This window comes from Talpa europaea (genome assembly GCF_964194135.1).
Source record: "Talpa europaea genome assembly, chromosome: X".
Taxonomy (NCBI): Eukaryota; Metazoa; Chordata; class Mammalia; order Eulipotyphla; family Talpidae; genus Talpa; species Talpa europaea.
Genome location: NC_140081.1, coordinates 69,035,607 through 69,055,208, shown reverse-complemented (window position 1 = coordinate 69,055,208; position 19,602 = coordinate 69,035,607). Strand labels below are relative to the sequence as shown.

At 40.9% G+C, this 19,602-nt stretch overlaps 1 protein-coding gene across 8 annotated transcripts in view; it reads left to right on the top strand.

Moving 5' to 3' along the window:
• CHRDL1 (chordin like 1) overlaps window positions 1-19,602 on the top strand; it is a gene marked incomplete at both ends in the record, with an annotated part of 117,475 nt that overhangs the window by 33,230 nt on the left and 64,643 nt on the right. The gene's annotated exons all lie outside the window — the stretch shown is intronic.

The following is a 19,602-nucleotide window of genomic DNA, read 5'->3' as shown; positions in this document are numbered from 1 at the left end:
TTTTAAGCATTTGAAGGTGATGTCAGTTGGGGGAAGGGAATTGTGGTCCAGAGATTTTCTGCTATAAACAATCTCTTCCCTCCATGGGCCGTGGGCACCAGGGGACTTGGTGGCACGTGTCCTACACAATTAGTGTGGGAACTGTGTCTGAACACAGCTTCTAAGAGATGAGGGGCTGTTCATAAATCAAAGGAGCTGAACCAGTGAGGTTTATGACAGTGTAAAGCTGTCTGCCTCCTCCAGACTGCACACTTATTATGCACACATTGTTGAGAGCAGCTCTAAGGGGGAGGCAGGCAGGACTTTTTCACAAGGCTGTTAGGACGTCTGCTTTCACAGTTTGCGGCTAGCGTGTTTGTCGGAGGCAGGGACTCCCTCAATGACACTTTGTTCATATCTGACTGGGGCTGGCTCCCATAACAGAGATGTGAGAGAGAGCATGGAATGGTTCAAAACGCCCGTGGGCCTGACAGCAGTCCTAGGAAAACTGAAGTGACAGTGTTGGGATAGCCTTTCAGTCCTATAAGTTGATTGTTTCCTGCTGGGACAGAGTTCTTGAATCAGAGTCTGTGGGTGGCCCAATGGGATCAGTGAACCCTCTAAATTTGTTTGAAGTATTTGATGTAACAATGCATATGTGTAAATTCTTTAGAGAGCATCCATATCTTTATGGTATTCCTAAAGGGGTGTACATGGCTCCCAAAATGTGAAAAATCACTAGTCTAGGGCATGTGTGTATGTGTGTGTGCGTGCGTGCACGTGTAAGTAATGAAGAACCCCCAGAACTTAAAGAAACCAAAAATGTTTGGGAAAAAATGCTAGGGAGGGACTAGGAATGAGGTTTAGCGACAACTCAGTTAACTGAAATGTCACAGGATTGGAGATTTTGTTTTATGGGGAAGAAATTCCCAACCCGTTTTGTCACCACTTTTTATCAATAAAATAAAGACTACAGATTCTTTCCCAGATGACAAAAGATCATGCCATATTTTAGGTTTATCACTGTGATAATATCACTGCTGATGCTAGTATATGCTTTAAGATGTAAAAGACTGACTCGGCATATGCTCAACCTTAAAAATTCTTTTTGATTTTTTAAAAATGCATTGATACTTTATTAATTTTCAGTATCTGTCTCATGCACATTCTAAGATAAAACAAATATGTGACAATTGAGCAAATGAGTAAATTCGATTTATGCTATAAGTATGAATATATGTTGATAAATTTATTGAACAAACCTGAGTGGTGTAAAATATTAGCCTAGTTTTGAGCCTAAATCAGATTTACTATTCATGTATGTGTTTATTTGCTGCTTCTGTTTAAACTGGATTAGAAGGGTATGGTATGGAAGGGGTTCTGGTAGATAGAAGTAAAGTCTCTAATAAAGATATTAATCAGAACTTTAAAAAAAAATTAAAAAATTGACTGTCAAATTGCATACCAAAAGTTCCCCCACCCACCCCAGAAGGTTCCAAAAGTGGTCTAATGCCAGAGGAATTTATCTAAACTATATAGAGATTGTTTTTCCCTGGGAAGGCAGTTGAGGCATAATGCAGACCAGTACAGAGGGTAGAGAAGCATAGAGTGTAGTATGGCTGTCTTTCACCTCAGCTGCGTAGCAGGAAGCAGTATTGAGAGAAAGGGAAAGGGGAAGCTAGCAGTTATTTTGAGAGAAAAAGAGCGTTAAAGGAATTGAGGTCATAAATCCCAGAAAGTAGAAAATTGAAAGAAATGAACACATTGTCTTTAAAGCCATTTTATGGCATATAGAAACCAGGTGTTCATTTTATTTTCCTTCTTGTTCTTGCAGGTCACTTCCATGTGAATTCATTTTTTAAAAAACAACTATTGTATAACCTTTAACAATATTTTTCTGTGGGTAGTGGTACTAAAGTTCCCCATTCCTAATATGCTAAAATGTCTTTATTTTGACCTCATTCTTAAATGATCATTTTGTTGGGTATAAAATTATAGGTGCATGTTGATTTTCCCTCAGCCCTTTGAAGATATTAATCAATGGTTTATTGACTTTGTGAATAAGAAGTGTGTTGATTGATTATAGTACTTTTGTACATAATCTGTTTTCTCCTTCTAGCTTTAAAGATTTTCTCTTTTACTTTGATGCATACGATGAGATATGTAGATATCTGATTTATTTTTATTTAGCCTGTTTAACACATGATTTTTTCACCCACAGGACTCAAATTTCTCTTCAATGTTTAGTCATTATTTTTGTGAAAGTTACCTTTTCCCTTTCTGTCTTTATTCTAATTCTCAAAGTTGGCTCTGTTGTATGTTTTTACAGCTCATTTTATCCTGTTTCTTTTAATGACTTCTTTATTTTTTCCATCTTGATTAACTCTCCATAATGATATATTATTTCACGTCTGCCCACCAATTCAGGAATTTTCTTTTCCAGTCTTTTGATGCCTACTATTTTGGTCATCTGTTGTGTCTTTTCATTTTATTTTCAAGAACTATATTTTCCTCTAATTTGTTGGTGCTTGAATTATGTTTTAAAATATTTACATGTTGGTACTTTAAAACTCCTGTTGTTGTTGTTTAGGATCTTCTTATTTTCTTTTTTTTTCTATAAGGCATTTAAATATCATTATAAAGTTCATTTCAGGTTGTTCAAATATCTGTATTTTTTTCAGGTATAAATTCTCATTTTTGTTTGGCTTCTTGATGGCTTTTCTTAGTTCTGAACTTCCCCTTGTCTTCTAAAATTTTTGTTTAAAAGCTCAACATTTATGGAATTTTTCTCTTGCAGAAACCCTACCTTTCTCATGGGATGGTTGTTTCAGACTATGTAGTTCACTTAGCTCCAAACCAGGCTGTATATTAGTGACTCAGCCTGGCCTCCCCTCATGCCCAGATAGTTTGTATATACCACAGTTTTCTTGTGTAATGCCAGTCCCAGATAATGCTCTTAGACTGGGATGCCTATAGTTGGGTTACATTGGGCAGTCAGTGCATTTGAGGTAACCATCTTGTGTAGGAAGAGCTATGTCAGCCCCTGTTTGCCTGTGAAGAGTATGACCTTAGTTTCCAGCTTTATACAGGATAAGGTCCTCAGCTTTATACAGAAAGCCACTTGAAGACCATGGTTCCTGTTCAACTGTCTGCCCCTACAGTCTGTATCTAGTCCCATCTGCCAGTGGGACCATATGGCTTTGGTACAATTTATTGCTGTACGTTTCACAAAATTTGCTCTTGTTTCTGAGTACACTTTTGCAATTTTAAAGTTTTATTTATTGTTAATTTTACATTTCATCTCACTCTCGCTTGTTTGGAAAAGACCAGGGAGTTTTCTCATGTGTTCTCTCTACCATATTGAACTGGAATGCAAATCAGTTATTCTTTCTTTCTATTAAAGATAAAACAAGAACAGAATAAAGGAATAAATTTGGGACACAGTGGTTGTCAAATTCTAGAATAAATGACTAAGGAGAATTTTAGTCTCTTCACAGAATATTTCTAGAAATAGAAAGGTGCCACCCATTTGAGATAGAATTGGCACAGTTCTGCTTTGAGACAGGGCAATGCATGTGACTCCTCTGTATTCTTTCCACCTCAGTGATTATTAGGCATGAGGGAACTCATGCCTTCAGACCCACAGGAATGTCTGGTCAAAGGAAAGGGCTCAAATTTTCTGTCTTAATCCAATGGAAGGCACGGTAATGAAAATGCCATCTCTTAAAAATAGAATATTTAAAGCCATGTTGGTGAATAACTTGTGTTCTGTGTATCAGAATGAGAAAACAAACAACTTGTATTCTGTGTATAAGAAAGAGAAAACAAACAGGGAAACCATATTTACAAGGTTTTGGTTTGACATAATTTCCTATAGTAGTATCAAATTCAGGGAACATTTACCTAGGTTGCAATGGATTGGGTGGGAGCGTTCTGAAGGCCATGCTTGGTGCTTGCCTTCCATGGAAAGGGACAAAGGAGCCATCCCTTTCTCCCATTTATTTCTCTGCTTCCCATGGCTCCTACATTTTTAACTCCCTATTCCTAAAATTTTCAAGTTTCCCACCTGCATTTGAAGTTGACTTTCAGCTTCTGCTGAACCATGGAAATCAGAGTATGCAGGCTGCTTTTCCAGAATTACCGGAAAGAAATCTATACTGATTCCTGTGAAGAACAAATGAAAAGTTTTTCATCAGTACATCTCCAAGTCTCCATGGCAGAGGTCAAGTCCTGGTCACATACCACAAGATTCTACTGGGTCCAAGGAGGATGTGCTACATGGAGGCTAGAACATTCTTAATGGAAACGTCAATACTGCACAGAAGTCAGAAACGTCATTAAATCTATCCCAATATCTAAGCAAGACTCTCTGTAGTCTCTGATAATAGGAAATTTGTAGGAATGAAATTCTGTGTCTTTTGTTAGAGGGGAATAGAGTAATAAAACTAGGAGGGGGAGAGAAAGAATATGACTTCTTTCCTTTTGTTCTTTATATATAATTTTGTCACCAGAACTTGATGGTGACCAGAAGCATAATTCATGATATTTTCTAAGTTTTTAAAAAATAAAGGCTATTAAGAATTTGCTATTTAGAATTACTAAATTCGGGTCCTCTTTGAAGCATTCCAGCATTCCTGGGTTATTAAAGATGTTACAAGAATGCCAAAATAACTGAATTGATCCTTTACCAAAGACCTAGTTCATACTGTTCCCTTTCAGCTAGGTGTGAAAAACGGTTAGCTCTATGATGTGGTTTTAATAGGGTAAAAAAATCACACTGTCAAAGTGGCACCACAGTGTGGTGAGGCATCCCTCACCCCAGTGTTTTAGATTCAAGATAAAGTGGGGAAATGATCTTTCCAGTGATGCACTAGTCTGTGTTCCTGTAAGTAGAAGCTGTCAGCCCTGTGCCATTTTTCTCTCAAAAGGTGCTAGGCTGTGAGCTAGCTAGTAAACATAGGTATTTCTGCCATAATGCAATATGTGCATTTCTGAAAATCCTCACAGTCTGCATAATTATATACTAAAAAATAACAGGGTTTAAGAAGAAAACACAGGATTAGAATAAACAACTTGAAACTTAATGCAACTTGTAACCAGAGCAGTAACAAGATAATCACACTAAAAAACTACTAGCATGGTTTAAAAAAGGCCACTATTTACAATAGCTAAGCTTTGGAAACAACCCAAATGCCCAAAAATAGATGACTGGATCAAGAAGATGTGGTACATATACACCATGGAATATTACTCAGCATTCAAAAAGATAAAAACATGCAATTTGCAGCAACACGGATGTAGCTGGGAGGGATCATATTCAGCAAAATAAGCCAGAAAGAAAAAGAAAAATACCGGATGGTCTCACTCATAGCAGGAATCTAGAAAACTTAAATAAGGGACCAGGAAAAAGAATAACTATAAGAAAGAAAATATCAAAATCAACAAACAACTATGAACCAGAGACACTCTGTGGGGGTGGGGGGTGGGGAAAGGAGGGCTTGGGGTCAAAGTAAGGGGGTTGTAATTGTATGGGGAATATAAAAATAAAATTTAAATAAAATGTGGAAAAAATAAAAATAAAAATAAAAAAGGCCTTTTAGATTTCTAGTAAGTAAAAGAGTATTGTACTAAATATAGACTTCACATTTGAAAATGGTGACATTAGCTTGAAGGAAGGGGATAAAAAGAAAAATTGAGGCCACTGAGGTAGAGAGATAAGAAATAGTGCATAAAGATTGGAGAGAGGTAATAAACACTTACAAGATAAAGCATGTAGCCAAATTGAGCCAAGGAGAACTTGGGGTGGATGGGAACAGGATAGATACTTTATTGTTTGCTGATTTCATTTGTGCGGTATTTTGCATTCAGCTGCTATCACTTGGTGGTATAAAATAATAAGTTGCTGCAAAATAATCATGTATGAACTGATGCAATTTCTGTGTTATACCAACATCACTCTCTTATTTACCATTCGCGTAGGAACAAATTTAGATAACACAAATCTAAACTCCAGCAGGAACAGACTATATAAGATGGGATAGATTTATGGCATTTGGCCTTTGACAGTTGAGAGTAATGTGTGCAACTGTCACCAATAATCTAGTTCCTAAAATTTTTCACTTCCCCAAAAAGAAAACTTTTGTCCATTTAACAGTCACTATTGATTACTCACCCCAACAAGCCTTTAACAATCATTAATCTGCTTTAATCTGCTTCTTCTTTCTATGGATTTTCTTATTCTAGTCATTTCCTATAAATAGAACCATAAAATATGCAGCCTTTGTATCTGGTTTCTTTTACTTAGCATAATGTTTTAGAGGTTTATTTATGTGGTAATAATATGTATCTGTACTTTGTCCCTTTTTATTGCTGAATAATATTCCATTGTATGGATAGACCATATTTTGTCTATCCTTCATCTGTTGATGGGCATTGTGGTTGTTTTTGCCCTTTGGTTATTGTGAATAGTGCTTCATTGGGCATTCATGTACAAGTTTTTGTGTGGCATGCGTTTTTAGCTATATTGGGTATATACCGAGGAGTGGAATTTCTGAGTCATGTGGTAATTCTATGTTTACTTTTTGAGGAATCTCTCCCAATTTTTAAAGCTGCCCTATATTCTTTTTTAAAAATTTTAATCTAATTTAATTTTATATATTTTTACATCATTTTTCATTTTTGCAGAATGTATGCATTTTCATCTTGGTTATAGTCCCCATACAATTCCCATACAATCCCCCCTTATTTTATTCCCCCCCCTCCGTAGTGTGTCTCTGGTTTATAGTTGCTTGTGGATTTTGCTGCCCTATATTCTTTAGGCTCATCTCTGAGTACCTGCTGCCTGCCATCTCGGGGTTGCTGATAATTGCGCCTGTTGCCAGCAAAATTGACCTCCTTTATCAAGATCCCCCCTGGGCACTATTACCATAGTCGAGTTTCCAGTACAACTGCATCAAAATTAATTAATTAATTGAAACCACACCTGGTTTCCATTGCTCTCTCTTCTTTCTTCTTTTCTGAATTCCATGTTCACATGCCTTGTGGACAGTATTGGAAAAAAGGTCAATTTCTTTTAAGTGGTAGCAGTCAATTAACATACTCTTTTCCTCCAGTAAGGTGACTGCAATAGCTATAATTTCAACAATGATTGATTGGGGGGCCATTTCTTTGCCTGTAAAATGTATTTGTTTTTTAAAACTCTTTTTGGGTCCAGCACAGTCCAAAAATCTGAGCATTCTGGAATGTTGCTGTCTAGATAGGAGAAGGTTTACTTTACTGTTATCATCCTCACCATCATGATTGTTCTTTCTGATTGTTGAGCAATAGACACGGAGATGTTTACTGTTGATTTCTAGACCCTCCCTAGCTATACTATCGGTATCTTTCATGGTCTTCCATGCTTTATTTCCATTATTTTCCTCATACATTTGGTTCTTGAACACTGCAGAATATGAAGGGTTAAAAACTTCTTCAGTAAACTTGTGTCCTGCCAGGTGAGGTATCTTTGTCTCTGGTAAACCCTGGGGATTTAGTTGCTTTTTGAAAAGAATGTGATTTCCTGTTTGCATGCTAAAAGTCCTTATATGATACAAGAATAAGACTTTTAGGAACACTGTGGCTTTCCATCCTGGTAGAGTGGAACTTTTCTATTTCTTTAGATGAACATGGACCAAAGGTGACCCAAAACAAAAGGAAAAAAGGTGAGACCTCATTGAGGGATACTAAGAATTTGTCAGAAATAAACCTTATATTTTCTCTTCTCTATTTCAGAAACCTCCACCATTACTATTACATTTCTGCGTTAGTTGTTTTGCAAAATTTGTTACAAGAAACACAAGTTCATGGGGTGATAATTGGGTTTACTAGGAAAATATTTATATGGTCACATAAACTTGAGAGTTTCTGGTTTGGAGAAAGTTAAAACAAAAGAAGTTTGTTTTAATGCAAGACTTCTCAGAGCCTTTAATATATTAATATTCTTATGAATCTACAAGACAAGCTTATGGAATGCAATATTTTGAAACCTATTTAGCAGAGAGGATCCTTTTTTGGTCGCACACTTTGAAGAACTGGCATTCTTTAGTGTGTGTGTCTTAGGAAGTCTTAAAGTATACCATTCATTTATCACAATATAACAATAAGTTATTTATAATAATAAGCTATTCGTATATATGATTTCTTAGTGTGCAGAATGTTATTAGGAGAGCAGACCGTTTTAGAACAAGATCCCAAACTAGTGTTGCTCAAACATTAGGGTCACGTAAGGAGATTTGATAAAATACAGACTCCCAGGCTCTACACTAAACATTCTGATTCAGTCGGCTACAGTGGAAATTTTGCACTTTAAATAAGTACTTCAATTAATTTTGATGCAGTTGTACTGGAAACTCGACTATGGTAATAGTGCCCAGGGGAGATCTTGATAAAGGAGGTCAAGAGAGAGCAGTCCTGGGCAAGATCTGGGAGTAGAAAGAGCCCTGTGCATTTTAGAGGTCCAGGGGCAACACAGAATTTTCTCTCTGATAATGGGGAGCATAGGAACCCCAGAAACATACTTTGCCTGTGTGATGCTTCCCTAGGATCAACCCTGCAGTAACATGTGTTCGCTGTTCCATCTGGCCGGCTTCCCGGCTTCCCCAGAGCTCCCACCCAAAGCCTTTCTTTCTGCCATCTTCCACATTCAGAGCCCCTGGCTGTCATGTCCAGAAAGATGGACCCTCCGTGGGGAGCTGCCCCTCTACCCCGCCCATTCTCCATGACTTGTTGTTGGCGAGAAATGAATGGCATTTCTCGGAATTAGCCCAGGAATTTCTGCTGATAAACAAATGAAACTCTCAAAGGGAAAAGCAATCAACATAGTTTGAAATAAAATCAGTGTTTTCAGCTTAGTCTGTTTTCAACTTAGTTTGAAATAAGAGTCACATCTAGGGTGTTTTAAGGAAAGGATTAGTAAAATGTCCTTTATTGAGCTTTCTTCCTGGTTTCAGGGCTGACCCTTAAACTAGAGCCTGCTTTTTGAGTAAGCAGAGCAGGCCATTATTACCTTCATTTCCTGTGACCCATGATTCCAAGACCTGTCCAGCCAGCATTGTATCTGCCTCCCCCTCCCCCGCGCCACTTCCCTCTATGCCACGTTGCCTGATACCTTAAATGCTATCGTTATTACAGCTTCATCTTTTTAAATATAGGTTTTGATGCCCTATAAATTCATCTATCTTTGAAAGTGGTAACTTATCTCTTACTAATCATTTTAAAATTAATCTGCATTCAGGATCTAGAAAGCAGAATTTGGTGATGGAGAGTGCTGCTGTGTATGGGGGGAGATCCTGAGGCCTAGGTACCTGGAAGAGTTATGGGGTGCCCATAGAGGGGATAAGGAAGAGTCTAGGAAGCCAGACTTTGCTCTGACTACCATCCTGCAGAGCAATCACACTTTTCAGAGTATCAAGGACAAGTTCTTTATTCGTGGCAGAAGACACAGTGGTTTGTAGGATAAGTTGCCAGCTCTCAAATTTTTCACTTTGGGGTTGTTAATTTAAAACCAATATGTTCCAGAGGTAACCAAATAGCCTTGCTTGCTATCTGTTGCCTAGAGCCAAGGCATTTCACTTCAGGGTTTTGGATGCAAAATAACTATAACCCAAAAGGTTTACCAGATCACTTGCAGCCACGAAGATAAATAACAGTCTTTATTAGAATGATTTTCATCTGATTTCTGTATTTAGATTTTTACACCGTCAGCTATTCCCTGAGTGTTTTTAGAACTGGCAGACTTAGGGTGTCAGTTATTGAAAGTTGTTCCAAAATCCACCTCCTCACAGGACTCCATTTTTAGCCATCAAAGGGGTCAGTTTTATAAATGTCTTGATGCGTTGTCTCTTGTCTTTGCCACATATGCACTGGAGACCCAGAGAGTGGGAAGCAGTTCAGCAATAGATGTGTGACTGCTGAAATAATTTTTTAAGGGTTGTATTCCATGAATTGGAGAGAGGTTATGGAGTATATCTTTAAAGAAAGAGATAAATCAGAGTTGTCTGCAGAAGGGGGAGGAACTTTGACTAGATTTTTTTCAAGGGGAGAAAGGGAAAAAGATCAAACTTGAGAGTAGAGGTTACTTTTAAAATGGAACGATAAAGTAAGTGTCCCTACAAGCTCTGATTTATTTTCTTTAACAAAATTTTGCAGCTTTGGCTTCTGTACTTTCAAAGGACTAAACCCTCAGTGATCTAAACTGAGATCAGAATTCTCCCTTTATAGGCTGTTTTCCTTTATTATTTTGATCCAGGAGAAATGAGGGTTGAGAGGGAGGGTCAGGGAAATGTGGCTTCCTTCCTTGCATTGCTTTCTGGTATTCTTTCCTTTTTCTCCTCTCCTTCCTACTTTCCCTCTTTCTCTCTATGTCTTAAATCTCCAATTTTCTTTAAATGATTTTTTGTCACAGTATGGTATCTCTAACAAATTTTGCCACTTTAACCATATTTAAGTGCACAGTTCAGTGGCATTAAGTAAGCGCACATTGCAGTGCAACCATCACCACCAGTTGTCTGGAGTTTTTTCATCTTCCAAATGGAAATGCTGGACTCATTGTAGCAGGGTGGTCCCCAGGGAAAGGGGAGGTTCCAGGTTCCCTGCCCCACCCTAAGGAAGGGTGGAGCTGAGTAGGGAGGGAGAAGCTAGGGGAGACTGGGGGAAGGAAGGGTGGATGAAAAAGACCAGGAGGAGTCACATGGAGCTGAAGATGTATGGAGAAGCCATGCTTGCTTCTCGGCCTTGGACTTGTACCACAGACTTGGAGGACATGGAAGGAGACACTCAGAAAGACAGAGACATAGGTGAGAGACCCATGGTGAGGCTGACAATGGCGGCCTTTATCTTGACTTGTATTTTGATTTTGCTCTTTTCCTTCCAGGCTTGCCCTGCCCCTCCTGCCCCTTTCCTGTGGGTGCCCACTAAAAGGTGCCTTAGTCTTGTGGCATGCTTTTGGGCCCCAGTGGTCCTGCTTGGGTCAACCTTATTTGGCTGGGACATTGCCCATGAGGGAATGGGTAACTTTAGATGGTTAATTTGGAAACTATATTCTTTCTCTTCTCTTTATTGCACACTAATTGTATTAAAGTTCCTTGGCATTGAAGGTCTTATGCACCAGAGTGTGTTTTATCTTGATGCAGCGGATGGCAGAACCTATTTAGAGCAGGCAGGTTTGGGGGACCCGAGGTACCACACACCCTGCCCTGTAACACCATTAAATACCAACACTCTCCACTTTTTTGTCCTCCCAGCATATGGCAATTATCATTCTACTTTCTGTCCCTATGAATTTAACTCCTCTATGTACCTCCTCTATTCAGAATCACATAGTTTATTTCCTTTAGTGATTGACTTATTTCACTTAGCACAATGTCTTCAAGTTACATGTTGTAGCAGGTCTCTTTATTAAGTGGGGAAGAGAATGTAGAAGAAATTTGAGAAGAGGCCAATGGCAGAGTTGAAGTGAAGTCAGGAGACAACCAATTCGAAGAATCTGGCAAACGTTGGTTTTCAGAGTATATTTTTCACAGGATGAGGAAGACTCCAGAGACCACACTGTCTTGGACAATGACAGGCATGGCAGGCGATAACTGGCAGTAATAACTGTGTGAAATGCTGGGTTTTGAAAGACAGACGTATTCCTTATTAATGTTTCCCCAGGAACTTCAGAGAAGATTGCTGTGACGAGCTGATTATGGGCCGATTTTATCATCTTTTGGAGAAATCCATAGGGGTAGAGCTGTGTCCCAGTTCCCCTGTATTTGGAGAAATGTATTTCCAAAAGGGCCTCCTCTGAGATTGCTTTCTGAGAGAAATATGTCTGGAGCCATTCGGTTGGTTTTATTAGAAAGATTATGAAAGGATCAGAGTAGCAAACCTATGAGGCAATGTTGAAGGAAAAGTGCAATTACTGAGCCTGGTGAAAGAAAGACCAAAGGGACGTCAGCAATCTTCAGAAAGATAAATGGGTGTTAGAAGATGCTGGTCAGCTTTCTCCTTCTATCTCTAGAGGCAGAGACCGGGCAAAAATGAGCTTAACTGTAGAAAGTTAGGTAAAGGGAAGTACTCCCAGGCACAGATAAGGGGAGCATGTCTTTTGAAAGCCACTGTAGTATACAGATCAAGCTTAATGTTGAGTAAAAGCAAGACACACACATATATATCAGTGCTTACAGTGTGACGCAATTCATATGAAGTTCAAAGCAGGCAAAACTAAGCTCTGTTGTTTAGGGAGCATAAATGCAGTGAAATGATAATGAAAAATAAGGCGATGATAATCCCAGAAGTCAGAACTGCGGTTACATCTATTGGGAGAGAAGGAGCCTTTTTGGGGTGTTGTCACTATTCTCTTCCTTGACCTGCATGTCTGTTATAAGGGTTTTGCTTGTAACAATAATAATAACTCACATCCCTAAAACGTAAATGTACAACTGAACTTTTTATTTTTATTATTTTTAAATATTTATTTATTTATTTATTTATTTATTTATTTATACAAGCACTGGGTACAGTCAGAAGCGTGGGAGGGCAAGAGAATTCACCAGATCCAGAGCAGGGAACAGAATAGGCAGACCAACGAAATACACTGCTGAGGGGAGCAGCGGGTGAGACAGGAGAGTTCTGTCGTGCCGTGTGGGACCCTCGCCGGCGGCCAGGGATCGAACCGGCGCTGGTGCTGCAGAGGCTGCGGGCAGCTTCTCAGCCCAGCGCTCAACCGCTGCGCCACCAGGGGAGGCCCACAACTGAACTTTTTATAAAGCAAAACCCTTGTTTTATATATTGTAATGCGGTTGACTGTAATGATAGTGATCATCACATACTTACAATACAATATTGTTGTCTATTTTTTATACTTGTATATTAGATCTCTACAGTTTATTTACTACTCATTGTAGTTAACACCCTTAATTTTTTTTTAAATTGTATCATTTTTTTTTATTGAGGTAGAGTTGACTTAAAGCACTGTATATGATTTAGGGAAATAGGCTCACACCTTTTCAGATGTATGTTTACCACACCACACCCACCACCAAAGTACCCATAATCTTCCACCACAGTCTTTTGGGCCCTCTTCCCCCTCTACTCCTCATCCTGTACCTTCCCCCTCTGGTAGCTTCAATTCTGTAGTCAGGTTTCTAGAGTTTGTTTTGGTTAAGTTTAGGCTGTTTCTTTGTTTTATTTCTCTATATTCCACATATGAGAGAAATCCCAAACATCATCAGTCTTATCCCACAGCTTCCTCCCCACCCCCTGGTAACTACCATTTTACTCTCTTTTTAAAGTTTTGACTATTTTAGATTCTACATTTAAGTCATATCATACAGTTCTTGTCTTTTTCTGACTGACTTGTATCACGTAGTATAAGGTGTTTAAGGTTCATCTGTTTTTCACGGATGTCAGGATATCCTTTCTCATGGCCAAGTAATATTCCATTCTGTCTATCACAACTTTTTATTCCATTCATTCATTGATGGGCATCTGTATTGTTTCTATATTTTGACTATCAGTTATATTAACATAGTGTATTTTAAAATACCACATTTTCATTTGTTTTCGATAGCTATGATTGGAAGCAGAAGGTTACCAGAAGACCTTTAAGGGCTGCAATCAAACATAGGATTGTATATGTGCATACAGCTGTTGGGGGGGGTGTTATTTTTATTTAATATTTTATATTGGTCATATTTGGTTAATTCTGGTTTTGTTTTGCACAAAAAAGAGCAGTACCACAGCCTAGAGAACTATGTGTTCTCCTCTTCTAGGAATGCCCTTGGAATTAGTAAGAAGGTATTTGGGGCATTGGGGGCTTTGGTGTGTAAGCTGCAGAGGGCACAGTTATGCTGGTGTCTGGATGAAGCCATCTGGATTCAGGCTTATGTCGCTCACCAGAGAACCTACTTGGCTTTTAGAACATTAGACTGATTGGGTGCACGTTGGGAAGGAGAGAGGCCTTTGGTCCTGTGGGTGAGGCTGGATTGTGCTATCACATGAGCAGGAAGGCTAGCCCTGCTTTCCCCATTCACAGAGTGACTTTGTCAATTTGTAAATCAAAAGTGAAAATTCCTACTTTCTCCTAAGGTTTGCATTGACAGTGAAGACAAAGTAGATATGGGAAATTGCTATGTAAATACAAAGAGGTATGTGTATATATACATACACATATACATATACGTATACACACATACACATACATACACACATATTGCAAGGTTGTGTGCAGCAGGGGAAATAAGGTGATTCAATCTTAAGCTCTCAAATTGCATTATTAAGAGAAAATGTGGGCAAAACCTGAAACTGATATTTTGGTGCTTGTTCCCATTGATCCCAATGAGAGCCTCCCCTTCACCAGGCACTAACCATATGTCTCCAGCCTCAGGGAAAAGTTGTGGGGGGCCTAAAGGAAACAGGTGACAGGTTTAATGAGTGTCAGGCAGAAGACATAAAATAAATGGCATCACCTCTGCCTTTCCTTTCTACTTCCTTCTGATTAGATTTTCAGAGATGCTCTGAGTGAGTGCCTCCCAGTAGTGTTGAGGCTTTCAAAGCAGAGCAAGCCTTTAGTAAAAATATGGGGCATGTGGAGAATTCACTCATAGACACGATAACCATCTCTGGGCTGTCTTGAAAACTTGAAGGGGAAAAGCCAGACTGGAACCCCAACTCCAATCATAAAAACACGGAGCAGGCATCTTTGCTTTGCACTGTTGTGTGTTGATTAGGCTGCCATCATCCTGTTAGCGGGCCAGGACTGCTTCAGTCCCAACTTTCTTATTAATTCATGTTCTGGCTGGAGCCTGTCATCTCGCACCTCGTGCATTGAGGACAGCATGACCTTGCTACAGGGAGAGTGAGCACCCCCGGTCCTCTAGGGCTTTGGAAATGGGGAAGTGTTTTGGTGGTCTCTGTGATTGGCGAATGCCTCTGGCATTTAGTGAGCAGGAATGAGGGATGCTTAAATGTTCCACAAAGTCTCAGAACACAATACATTGAAGATGTGTCTTGTCCCGGATTCCAGTGGTACCCCTCTTCAGACAGCAATGTTAAGGGAGAAGCTCAAAGAAGGGAATTTCCTCCTAGCCAGTAGTTGGCGGCGTGTGTCTGTGTACCTGTTCTTTCATTCTCTCACTCACTCATTATCCATTTCACAAATGTTAAGTGATTGCTAGCTTCAGTCCAGGCCCCATGAGTGGGCTCCAAGGTGCTCAGGGATCAGGTCTCTGCCTCAGGGAGCTCACAGGCCAATGAGGGTACAGGGGTAAGAATAGCATAAAACTGATAAAGCAGTGAGTTCTGGGGTAGAAGCATGGACAAGGACTTGGCAGGCAGAGAGGGGAGAGAGTCACACTCTAGAAGAGCCAGAAGGCCTCAGAGAGGAGTTGACATTCGTGCTCCCTTCTGACAGATGAATCGGAGTTTTCCAGATGGAGGGGGTGGAGTGGGTGGATGCACATGTGAAGGCATATGTGGGGCCATGATGGGTGTGTGTGAGGGAGGAAGCTCAAAAGGTTCATGGCGGCCCAGTCTCAAAGGAACTCATATGCTCTATAGTTGGACATTGTTTTGTAGAGCCAGTCCACTGGAAACGTCCATCTTTTGTACCCCATTTCCTCTCCCTTAGTCTCCCACTTCTTCACCTCTCTCAGCTACTCATTTCTCACATAATTATTGATAGAAAAGTGTCTGGGATACCCCTTCTGGGGGGTTGGGTTTTGCTCTTCATCAGCAGAAAGGTCAATGCTTAGCTAAAACAATTCATTATGGATAGAATCCCAGATGTCAGTGGAGAGACTTTGAGAGAGAACTTTAAAAAGATGAGCACTGAGGAGAAACAGTGGGCCTCTGTTCAGTTGATGCACACAGCGTGAGTGTGAGCCTAAGTGGGGTGTGGGTATGTGCTGAGTGGGTGAGACTGTGTGTGTTAGTGGGTGTGTGAGGGATAACAATAGTTTCCACCTCAAGGAGCTGTTGTGAGGATTAAGCTAATGTATATGTGAAAGGGGATTAGCACTGTGTTTAGCCATAGTATGCCCTCCATAAATGCACTCTCATTATTATTACAGAAAGCAGGGCTGGAGTTCAGTCTGGTCAGAATGAAGATGAAGACGTTTTACTAAGTTAGTGACTGCGTCTGACTCACTTCAAGTATATGCCCACGCCGTATCTTAACAATGGGACGATATAATTTTTCTGCATATGGGTTATCATATTCTCAAGTGGAGCCATGGCATAATTTTGTGTACTTAAGGATTTTCCTTTTTTTGTCTCTTCTTGGAGCACGTAGCAAGGGGAGAGCTGCTGTTTGACGGGTGGTGAGGACCTGCCTTGAGGTCCAGGTCACCAGGTCTGTCCTCCTATGTGGGAACACATAATAGAACAACCACAGCTCTTGGGGCCAGAGCCAGGGAGATGCATTAGAAAGAAATTAACTTGGGAGGGGCTGGGTTAGGGAATAGAAGTTTTAGTGGAGAAGGAAGAATCAAAAGGGGAGGAAAAAAAAAAAAAACTGGGAAGGACAGGATACATAAAGCTCATCCAGCTGCCCCCAAACTGAACTCACAATGTTTTCTGTGTTCTCTTTGGAAGAGGGGTTGGCCTGTCCAGCATTCAATGGAAACTTGTTGATTGACACTGAATTGGGCACAAGTTCAGTGTGAGTGTGCCTTCAGCTATTTATTTGATTTTTAAAAAAAATTGCACCCTTTGCAGTAAGACTGTTTAGTTTCTCCTGGCGCCCTGGGGGCAGCAAGTCTACATTGTTAAAATAGCAGTCATTAACACTATCTGTGTTATGACACTCCGCCCTTCCCCCCTTTAGAGGATTGGGCAGGAGAATGTTTGACCAGAGTTAAATTCTCCCTTTCCCCCAAGAGAAACTTTGTCTTCCTCTAAATCCGAGTCTAACTCAAACCCCAAACACCTCAACTCACCCTCACAACCCCGAATCACACACGTGACTACCACATACACACTCTTCCACACTCACACTCATGCCACACACATCCAGTAAGTTAGAGGAAGCCTTGTGCTACTCTTGCTGTTCCTTTGTACTGCTTTTCTTTATTTGCTTTGTTTTTATTTGAAATCAGCCTTTTCGAATAAATTGGGTTTTTTTTTTTCATGTTATTAATAATGCTGTGGCGGGAGCGTGCTAGGACTATGTTCTCAGTCCTGGCCTTGCTTGCTTCTCCCAACTATAATAAATCCAGTGCTGACTTTTACTGATCAATCAAACTGGTATTTGTCAGACTTGGCCTACCGGACCTATGGGCAAATGGCCCAGGGGGCTCTAAAAGATGCATGGATTGCTGAATTATCTAGATTATTCATACTTTTGTTTAAAAGGGAATTTTTCATGAGAGGACTGGATGGCTAGGGTTTTCCCAAAGACCCTGGGGAAAGATCAAAAGAGCAGAGTCAGTGGACGTGTGGAGCAGCTGAACTCCTGAACGAGTCAATAATGGTGGGGTGGCTACAGGCGCGGGGCCCCGCTGCCTGGAAAGGTCAGCTTTGCTCACAGCTGAACAGCCACGATGAGCCCATGCTTGGGCGACACCAAAGGGAAGGTCTATGTTCTTTAGATATTTCTTTACATGTTGTCTATAGCAGTGCTACCCAGTGAAACTTTTTGCAGTGGTGGAAATATTTATCTGTAATGTCCAGCCTTGCAGCCACTAGCACATGTGACTCCTGGGCACTTGAAGTGTGACGGGTTTGACTGAGGAACTGCATTTTAAACTTAATGTCAATTAGGTTTAAAGTAAATAGACACATGGGGCCTGCAGCCTCTGTGTGGACGGCATGGCTCTGTACCATCCATCTGATACTTCACTGCTGTGTTGACCTTAATGCCGTACGTTCCATTCATTTGCCTGTTCAATGTCATGCAACAAGACCATAAACTTCTCAAGTGCAGGATTACGTATTCTAAAACTATAGAGAATTCTATCTTGAAGAGATGTGTTTGGCCAGTCTTCTCTTTTAACACTTGACAAATAGGCCAGTGGAGAAAGATTCTGTAACTTACCTAGGCCACAGTGCTGATTACAATGAACTGAACCTAGGACTCAGGCCTCCTTGCCTCCTGGGCTGTGCTTCTGCCACATCTCCCTTGCAAATGAGTTTCAAAAGAGTCATCTTCTTTACCTCTCCACTCTCTTCGCTGCTTATAATTGAGATTAATTTCCTGATATTTGGAAATAATTTGGACCCAAGTCTATCTTTGTCTTCCTGTGCCAAGGCGCAGTGCAGGCTCTGGACGAATGTTTGTGGAATGAATTAATTCTCTAAGGCCTTGCTGTTGTCTATTATCTTTTATGTTATATTTTCCAAGAAAATCTGTTTCTGTCTTAGTGTGTTGAGTCAGCCCAGGGAGCTCATGCTTGTCTCAGCCCAGGGAGAAGGGGCCTCTGCTCTGAGGATGTGGCCATGGCCAGTGCAGGTGTTCGGGTAGACGCTGGAGAACCTTGGGGAAGCTGCCTGCAGGCTGATGAAAAGGCCTTAGAGCTTTGGTCTCCAGGCGCCATCTGTATTCTGAATTCTCTGGATGTGATGGTAACCAGGAACATGGAGCATCTCCCCCTCCCTTCTCCACATTTTCTCTGGCAAAACACAATCTCCTAGAAGTAACAGTAGCACCAGTAAGACTGGGGGGCATACTTACTGGTCGCCTTAGAAAATCCAGAGAAAACACCGAACTCTAACTTCATAATCAACTACTGAAAGGGGAGACAGTTCAACTCATAGGTCCGAGTAAAGTATCTTTCCATCTCTTTTGTCCTCTCTCTGTTTCCCACCCCAGGTCTTTGCCCCCAACCCAGAGCCAACCAACAGTAACTCGGCAATAGCTGAATTGAAGTAAAACTTGTTAACAGCCACCAAAAGCTGACTTGCAGCCAAGCAGCTGGCTCCTCCAGGCGGCCCTGCCAAGAGCCAGACCCAGGCAAGGGAGCACATGGCCTGTGTCCCATCTGCAGTGGAATGGCCAGCTCGTTTGCTGGTACCACCTAATGAAGGAGCGATCTGGTCCTGAGATAGAAAGCTTCCAGGGACCCGCCCAGCCTTAAAAATCTTAAGCCCAAGTATAGTCATTGTATGCCAGGGACACTGGAGAAAGTCTTTGGAGCATGTAGAGCACCAAGCCAATTGGAGTGCCTGCTAAGCCAGCCCAGATTCCTAGCATTCCAGCCACGCCATATACACCCCCACCCCCAGAGGGCAGCCAGTGGCCACAGCAGAGGCTACATCCAGCAGGGTGAGACCCTCATCAGACCGTCCCAGAGCCTGCTCCCTCACTTAGGGCCTGCCTGCTTGCCCTCTACCGAGTTCAGGGAGTTGAACAAACCGTACCGCCCAGTTTAGCCCGACTCTCACTTGCCATGGAATCTCCAGGCAGTGAATCATTTTGAGTGAGCACTTAAGCAACTTTCCACTGAGTCATCCTGAGGACTGTCAGGTTCACTAATCCTGACATACAGTGTGCATATCCTTTGTTCAGATCCTGTCCCCATACCGATCCTGGGAGAGAATGGGGTGGTACATAACAGGCATTTGAAGATATGCTTCATTGTAAGTCATTTGTATTAGGGCTCCATGTGC